Source organism: Leiobunum rupestre, chromosome 8 (assembly GCF_980474605.1).
Source record: "Leiobunum rupestre chromosome 8, qqLeiRupe1.1.hap1, whole genome shotgun sequence".
Lineage (NCBI taxonomy): Eukaryota > Metazoa > Arthropoda > Arachnida > Opiliones > Sclerosomatidae > Leiobunum > Leiobunum rupestre.
Genome location: NC_143391.1, coordinates 42,746,128 through 42,754,864, shown reverse-complemented (window position 1 = coordinate 42,754,864; position 8,737 = coordinate 42,746,128).

The window sequence follows — 8,737 nt, the reverse complement described above, 5'->3', positions numbered from 1 at the left end:
TTTGTAATTCTTATTTCTATTTATTATTTATTTTGTAATTCTTATTTCTATTTATTATTTATTTTGTAATTCTTATTTCTATTTATTATTTACTTTGTAATTCTTATTTCTATTTATTATTTATTTTGTAATTCTTATTTCTATTTATTATTTATTTTGTAATTCTTATTTCTATTTATTATTTACTTTGTAATTCTTATTTCTATTTATTATTTATTTTGTAATTCTTATTTCTATTTATTATTTATTTTGTAATTCTTATTTCTATTTATTATTTATTTTGTAATTCTTATTTCTATTTATTATTTATTTTGTAATTCTTATTTCTATTTATTATTTATTTTGTAATTCTTATTTCTATTTATTATTTATTTTGTAATTCTTATTTCTATTTATTATTTATTTTGTAATTCTTATTTCTATTTATTATTTATTTTGTAATTCTTATTTCTATTTATTATTTACTTTGTAATTCTTATTTCTATTTATTATTTATTTTGTAATTCTTATTTCTATTTATTATTTATTTTGTAATTCTTATTTCTATTTATTATTTATTTTGTAATTCTTATTTCTATTTATTATTTATTTTGTAATTCTTATTTCTATTTATTATTTATTTTGTAATTCTTATTTCTATTTATTATTTACTTTGTAATTCTTATTTCTATTTATTATTTATTTTGTAATTCTTATTTCTATTTATTATTTATTTTGTAATTCTTATTTCTATTTATTATTTATTTTGTAATTCTTATTTCTATTTATTATTTATTTTGTAATTCTTATTTCTATTTATTATTTATTTTGTAATTCTTATTTCTATTTATTATTTATTTTGTAATTCTTAGTAATATTAATTATAATCAGGTTATTATTTATTTCATAATATAATTCTAATTACTTTTAATTAGTATTTATTATTATATATTACTATTTATTACTATTTATTATTATTTATCACTATTTATTATTATTTATTACTATTTATTATTATTTATTATTATTTATTACTATTTATTATTATTACATCCCAATTTTCTTCGGCTAGCTGATTTATTTCTTGGACGTATCATAAGAATAGACTAATCATCAATATTGGCAGCTCGAAAAAATGAACCATTAAGTTATACATGTATAGCATACTAAGAATCTGTTTAGGTTACTAAAAACACACTTTCCCGTATCCGTTGCGAAATATTAAAAAAATTTAAATCTATAATTTGAACCATGGGTACGAAATTAAATATTTACGATAGCAAAATAGTTGATAGATTCTCAATTATTGTGAAGAAAAATATTTTTAAGGAAATCTTAATTTAAATGGCTATTTTTAATCTCGTCTAATTATTTTCAGAGTATTATCGGATTGTCAGAATTGGAATTTTATGGCTGATCAATAAGGAAAAACACGACCACGAAAGACTGCTAAATCTTGGATTAGGGATTTGGTAATCCTTTTATTGATTTGTCAGTGGTGATCAAGGAAAAAATACATGGACAAGGCTACAAATGTCATACTTAGGATCCTCAAGTTACTATTTACATTGACTATAGCGTCTCTAGAGACTGTAAGGAACTAGGGCGGTTACGTCGCTGGCTTTTTGTGGTTTACCCAGGAAACTATTCCAGATGAAAGTCGTCGATTTTTCCCGAGATTCGTAGATTCGCAAATAGAGGTTGGTTCTTAGAGGTTTTTAGCGTAATTCAGCGCTGAGCGGTTGCGGGAAAGAAAGCCCTAGACCCCGCTCGTGTTGGCTTATGAGTCAGGGAAATCGGATACAATTAATCGAGCGGGTCACGCCGTCTGGTGGGAATAAAATGAAATATGGAGTAATTACACAAGGATTAATAATTCGATTAGTTTATGAAAAAAACTCAAATGAAAACCACATATTTTTCCCTACGTAATAATATTGAAGGTTCTTCGACTACAAGAATTATTTAAACAATAAAATACTGCGTTTTTAAATCAAACTTAAACCGACCAATATATATTTTAAATTGGATATTGGTATATAATATGTGTTGAAATTTAAATTTGCTTTGTTAAAAAATCTGATTATAGGAATAAAAAATGCTGGCAAGCTCAGGCCTTTATGTAGGCTTTAAAATATTCTATAGATCGTTTTAAGGAACATTTTTCCTAATGTGTTTCTAGAAGCGCTTATCGCAAATATAGGATGGATCTTAGAAGAAGGGCACGAATTTACAACGCTACTTAGAATGATTTTTGTCATGAAACTTTTTAATGGTTGAGAGATAAATGACGTACAACTGTGTGACGTCGAAGCTTTAACTTTTGATTGGCTGTTAAAATATAACGGATTTTCGTGCAGCCACCACCAACCAAAAATCATCGTTGTAGACTGAATGAAAATAAATGACTTCGTATTCAAATTAGAGCAGTTAGACGAACGAAAGGAATTGTGAGATTGAAAATCTTACTATGACTTTAGGTTTCTACGTCATCGATGCGATCATCTTAGTCTTACCCGTGTCTTGAAAAGTAACCTATTACGAAAATGAATAATAACTTTTGAGACCCCTAGGCACAGACAGTCTGATTTTAGGCCCATGTTGCACCCCTTTCGAGACCTAAGACAATGTTACGTTTTGCAAGTAACATGACAAGTAACATCTTAATAACATGACAAGTAACATCTTAATAACATGACAAGTAACATCTTAATAACATGACAAGTAACATCTTAATAACATGACAAGTAACATCTTAATAACATGACAAGTAACATCTTAATAACATGACAAGTAACATCTTAATAACATGACAAGTAACATCTTAATAACATGACAAGTAACATCTTAATAACATGACAAGTAACATCTTAATAACATGGCAAGTAACATTTTAATAACATGGCAAGTAACATCTTAATAACATGACAAGTAACATCTTAATAACATGACAAGTAACATCTTAATAGCACGACAAGTAACATCTTAATAACACGACAAGTAACATCTTAATAACACGACAAGTAACATCTTAAAACATCTTAATAACATGACAAGTAACATCTTAATAACATGACAAGTAACATCTTAATAACATGACAAGTAACATCTTAATAACATGACAAGTAACATCTTAATAACATGACAAGTAACATCTTAATAACATGACAAGTAACATCTTAATAACATGACAAGTAACATCTTAATAACATGACAAGTAACATCTTAATAACATGACAAGTAACATCTTAATAACATGGCAAGTAACATTTTAATAACATGGCAAGTAACATCTTAATAACATGACAAGTAACATCTTAATAACATGACAAGTAACATCTTAATAGCACGACAAGTAACATCTTAATAACACGACAAGTAACATCTTAATAACACGACAAGTAACATCTTAATAACACGACAAGTAACATCTTAATAACATGACAAGTAACATCTTAATAACATGACAAGTAACATCTTAATAACATGACAAGTAACATCTTAATAACATGACAAGTAACATCTTAATAACATGACAAGTAACATCTTAATAACATGACAAGTAACATCTTAATAACATGACAAGTAACATCTTAAAAGCATGACAAGTAACATCTTAATAACATGACCAGTAACTACTAATTAATAACATGACAAGTAACATCTTGCTAACATGACAAGTAACATCTTAATAACATGACAAGTAACATCTAATTAATAACATGACAAGTAACATCTAATTAATAACATGACAAGTAACATCTAATTAATAACATGACAAGTAACATCTAATTAATAACATGACAAGTAACATCTAATTAATAACATGACAAGTAACATCTAATTAATAACATGACAAGTAACATCTTAATGACATGACAAGTAACATCTTAAAAGCATGAAAAGCAACTTCCTATTAAACATAATTATATAAATCAATATTGTTACTCTAAAAAAATACCAATTGTAAATTTTATTCCAAGAACCTATTTAAGTTACTGAGAACGAATGAGCCCGATACTTAAGAACGCAATTATAGACTCGTTTTTATGAATTAATGAATTGTTTGTGTTCTTAAGCCCAACAACTATAGGATCTCTAGAAACGTTGGTACGAGGATCTGGACATCATCTCTAAAATTACGACCTATGGTAATTCCAAGTTTAAACCGTATTAATTACGTTTCCTACTTTTGAACAATTCCCACCGCGTGATAGATGGAAGCGATTTTCCAATTTCGCTCAATCGAGCTCTCCAGTCAAATGTGTTCGTATTAATTTCGCTAGAGAGAAAAAATAACAAATATATGAAAAAGAAAATCAGCTTCGCTGTATTTCGTACATTATGTTATCTTGGAAAACTCAAAGCGAAAACTTACGGGCGAAACATCTGGCCAGTTTATTGCTTCAAAAGATAAGGAAATTGATTTTTAGGAGAAAAGTTTCTCGCTGGCCTCTTTGAAGAAACATTTGCCAGGTTTCCTCGAAGAAGGGAAGACATTCTCTACTTCTCGGCGTTGGTGGCGGGGGGGGGGGGGGAGACCGGTGTATGTTTTTACCCCCACTTTTGTCCCTGTTTGCTTTTTCTTGTCCACTGATAAACAGTTGAAAGCCTTTATCGTAAAATGATATAGGTGGTACACGAGCTATACGAGCTGACTTTTCTTCACTCACGTTCTTTGGTGAAGGAACCCTTTTAACACTCGGTTCTGCAGATTTCCTCGATACCAAAAGTCAGAATTACTTTCCCATTTCGCACATTTTTCTGCTGTAGCCGTATATTATATAAAAAAAACTAACCCACTTTTGGAAGACCGTATTTAAATTTCGTATAATTTTGCTTTTGTTCTGAAACAATACTGGGAGTACAAAATACATTGAAGTTTGAAGTTCTGTCCAAATATTTTAGTTGAGTAAACACGCGGTGAAGAAATCAATGTTAGGGCTCATATACATCCAGGGTGCCCTATACAGGGTGGAAGCCAACGCCGTGGTCCAGCCACGATACTTCTCCTAGTACACCGGTGCGCTGCGGGTTGAACACTCCTACAAGCGTTGGTAGGTCAAAAATCTGAAACGACAGTTTCCGTTCTATAGGATTGGTGGTAAAGAATAATTTGGTTGACTCTTTTTTACTTACTTAAAATAACGAAATCGGCGTTACATTTTCCGTTATTACGTAGTTAGAGATTTTTTTTTAATTTTGAAAACATTTACAAACTGGAATCATATATTATTTCTTTACATCTATCCGTAACTACGTAATAACGGAAAATTGAGAGCCGATTTAGTTATTTTCCGACCTTTTTAAATTCAAAATAAGTAAGTAAAAAAGGGTCAACCAAGTTATTCTGTACCACCACTCCTATATAACGGAAACTGCAGTTTCAGATTTTTTACCTATCAGCGCCTGTAGACGTTTTCAACCCGCAGTGCACCGGTGTTTCTAGGAGAAGTATTGAGGCTTTACCACGGCGTTGGCTTCCACCGTGATAGTTAAATTATTCACCAATTATTGTTATATAATACTGTTGGAATATCTGGCTGAAATTTTGACTTTTGATATAATTATCTTAACGTTCGATTTTAACGGATGCCCGAGCGTAAACGTTGTCTGCAGTATAGCGACCGCCATGCAATAATTGGTGAAGAATTTCACTATAAATTGCAGTGGACTGCTCACATATAGGATGTATATTAGTTTTACTGATATCGGCGGATTTCCGAGTAAAGCCAGAGTTCCTATACAATACTGATGAGCCCCCAAAGGGCGAAATCAGTCTACTGTTGGAATCTCTGGCAAAAGTGCGGTGAATTGATTTTGTTGCTTATTCTATAGAGTATGAAATTTTCTTTACACTGGCTATTGGAATCGACCTATTACGTCTACGATTTTGCTTCTGTACTGGTCTCTATCGCAGTTTTAAACAGTTTCGGTTTGCTTATTTGTAGCCCATTTAAATCAGATTCTAGCTGTAAAGTCGTCTGCTTTATGAGAGCCGGGAGTAGTGGCGTACTCCTGTAATCCCAAGCGTCTGGGAGGCAGAGATTGTGGATGGCAGTGTGAGGACGACGCCCAATCCCCCAACAGGTGGTCGGAATACTTCCGCCACGGGTGTCCCCACCCCGGTCCCCACGTATCCCCGCGTCGTGGCCGTTACAGATATTTCGCCCTGATTAATCAGTTATTGTGAGTCAGCGGTGATTGTGTCTGCGAAATTATTACTTAATTGATATACGTTTTTACCTCTCCTAGGGGACAAAGACAACCAGCGTGTCCGTCTGTGGGTGCGTGTGTATGTGTGTGTGGCCTGGGTAATCACTGCGTACGCAGTCGAACAACCGTTTTAGCAGTTGAAAGGTTGGCTATACCACCGTGTGACGGTAAGCGTTAACGGATTGATATGCGGTTGGGTTTGGATGGTCTTTTTCGTCAACGCTCACCGTCGCGACAGTTTTAACTCAGTTTGATTGGATACTTCGTTATTGTAATGTTTATGTGTAGGTTGAGAATGTTGAGTTCGTGTTGTGAATGTTGTAGGTGTGGAGTTGGATGTGTTTGTGTTATGATGGTTGTGGATGTTGAGTATGTTGAGTTTGTATGGGCGTTTTCTCTCCAACCTCTTCTTAATGACTTTGGGACGGACCGAGTACTGAGTGTAATGCTACCACTCAACGTCCAATGGCATGGTTTCCACCAGTTGTACACGGTATTCGTCTTAGTATCAATTTGCAATTTTTTGGCGCCGGCCGGGAATTGAACCCGGGTCTGCCTCGTGCAAGAGATGTACTCTAACCACTCAGCCACCAACGCTTGTTAATTTAAGGTGTTTTTCTAAAAAACAGCTTTGGCGAATGTCCTTTACAAAGTTATAACGTTAGGTACTATAATTTATTCTACATCATTTTAAATATTTATAAATTAAATTAATCTTATATTTAATTAAATATTTATAAATTATATTAATCTTATATTTAATTAAATATTTATAGATTATATTAATCTTATATTTAATTAAATATTTTAGTATTTTTATGTAAAATTTGATCGTGATCAGGAATTGAACTCGGATCGCATTGTTACAATGCGGATAGTTCACCGCCGAGCCATTGACTTCCTTAGGGAAAATTTTCAAGTAAAGGAACAATTATGATTATGAACTAAACGGATTGATACAATATCTGTATATATTGTTTATTGAATGATAATTATTCAAAACTCCCGCGGAAACTATATCAAAGTAATAATATAGCGCCACCGTGTGGAGAACCATCAATCAAACCGGGTAAAAAATATAATCTCTTCAAATTTTCGAACTTTAGTCAAATCTTGACGGGTCTAAAAAACGCCAAATAAACGTATATAAAGCCGTTGCCGTCAATTAAGAAGATTAAAGCTGGCTTCACACTCGACGGAAAATTAGCAGCGTAAAGTTGAACTTTAGCGGTATATCGAATGGGAATCAATTTTCAGCTCGGCGTTTATTATCGTCTTTCCGGCATATTTTCCGTCGAGTGTGAAACCAGCTTTAGTCTTTCTTAGTTCTTGGCTGTCAGACGAACTACTACAGGACGGGGTCCTGGTGTCGGTCAAAAGTTATGAGGTAACTCTGCGGTTTTAATTAGTATGTTCGGTCTTCGGTCAAGAAAAGAGTTAAATTGTGTTTCGCGTTTGGAACGTGAGTGAAAGGACTTAAGTGTATGAACAGTGCGTGTTTAAGACTGAAAGTGTTAAAGTAATTGTGAACTAACTCAAGTCAGCTGTAAGATAAAATTGATTGTTTTTATTTTTTGAATTGGAATAACCTAATTATACCCTTGAAATTATCAACTTAACCTGTGAGGCTAATTAAGTAGATTGGAAGTAATTAGTAGTGGGCAGCTCTCAGCTGTTAATTAAGAGAAGAGTTTATAGTAAGGTAGTTTGAATTTAGTTAAAATTACTCAGTATAATTTATGATATTTACTTAAGTGTAAGTATGTTTTGGTTTATTTTTCAATCACGATGAACTAAAAGAAATCTAGTCTTAGACACTTGAGTACCAGTTCTGTACAATTACGTAGGAGGGATATATATTGTTGGGTTATTGATGAAAGTTAAATCTAGAACGTTCCATAGACTGTTCTGAATAAAAATAAACATTTATAATTTTGCATAATTCTGGTTGCCATTTATTTTCTAATCACTCGCCCACAACATTACAGTTCTGGCAATCCCAAATCAACTAAATTTTCGATATAACGGCGACGGGAAATTATTATCGTAAATTTATCGCGCGGCCTTAGGGAATATTCTTTTAACAAAAATTTCGATAAACTATAGTTTAATTAAAATCGGCCCGATTCCGTTAAAATTATAAACCAAAAAGCGAACGGTCGTTATAATACCCTCTGTAGATATTTCTTTCATTAAGATTTGCTTTGTATTATATTCAACTGACAAACTTGTACTGTAAAAAGGGTTTAATTCAATTGTGCATTGTTATAGTACGTCTAACTCACTGTTGTAACTACTTATGATATTCTGAATAAATTAGAATTGGTCGTTTCGTCTCAATTATTTTAATTATAATTAAAATGTTATACCGGGCGGGATAGAACTGGGATAACATTTTTAACAAATTGCGGAGATATATCTTTAAGGGTTATCTCGAGAAATTAATACCACTAGGGACAATTCTTCCGAGGAGAGGTATATATTGGCTTGCCAACTTGTTTATTCCACATATTTGTTCCATGTTTCCATTTGAAGAAACGGT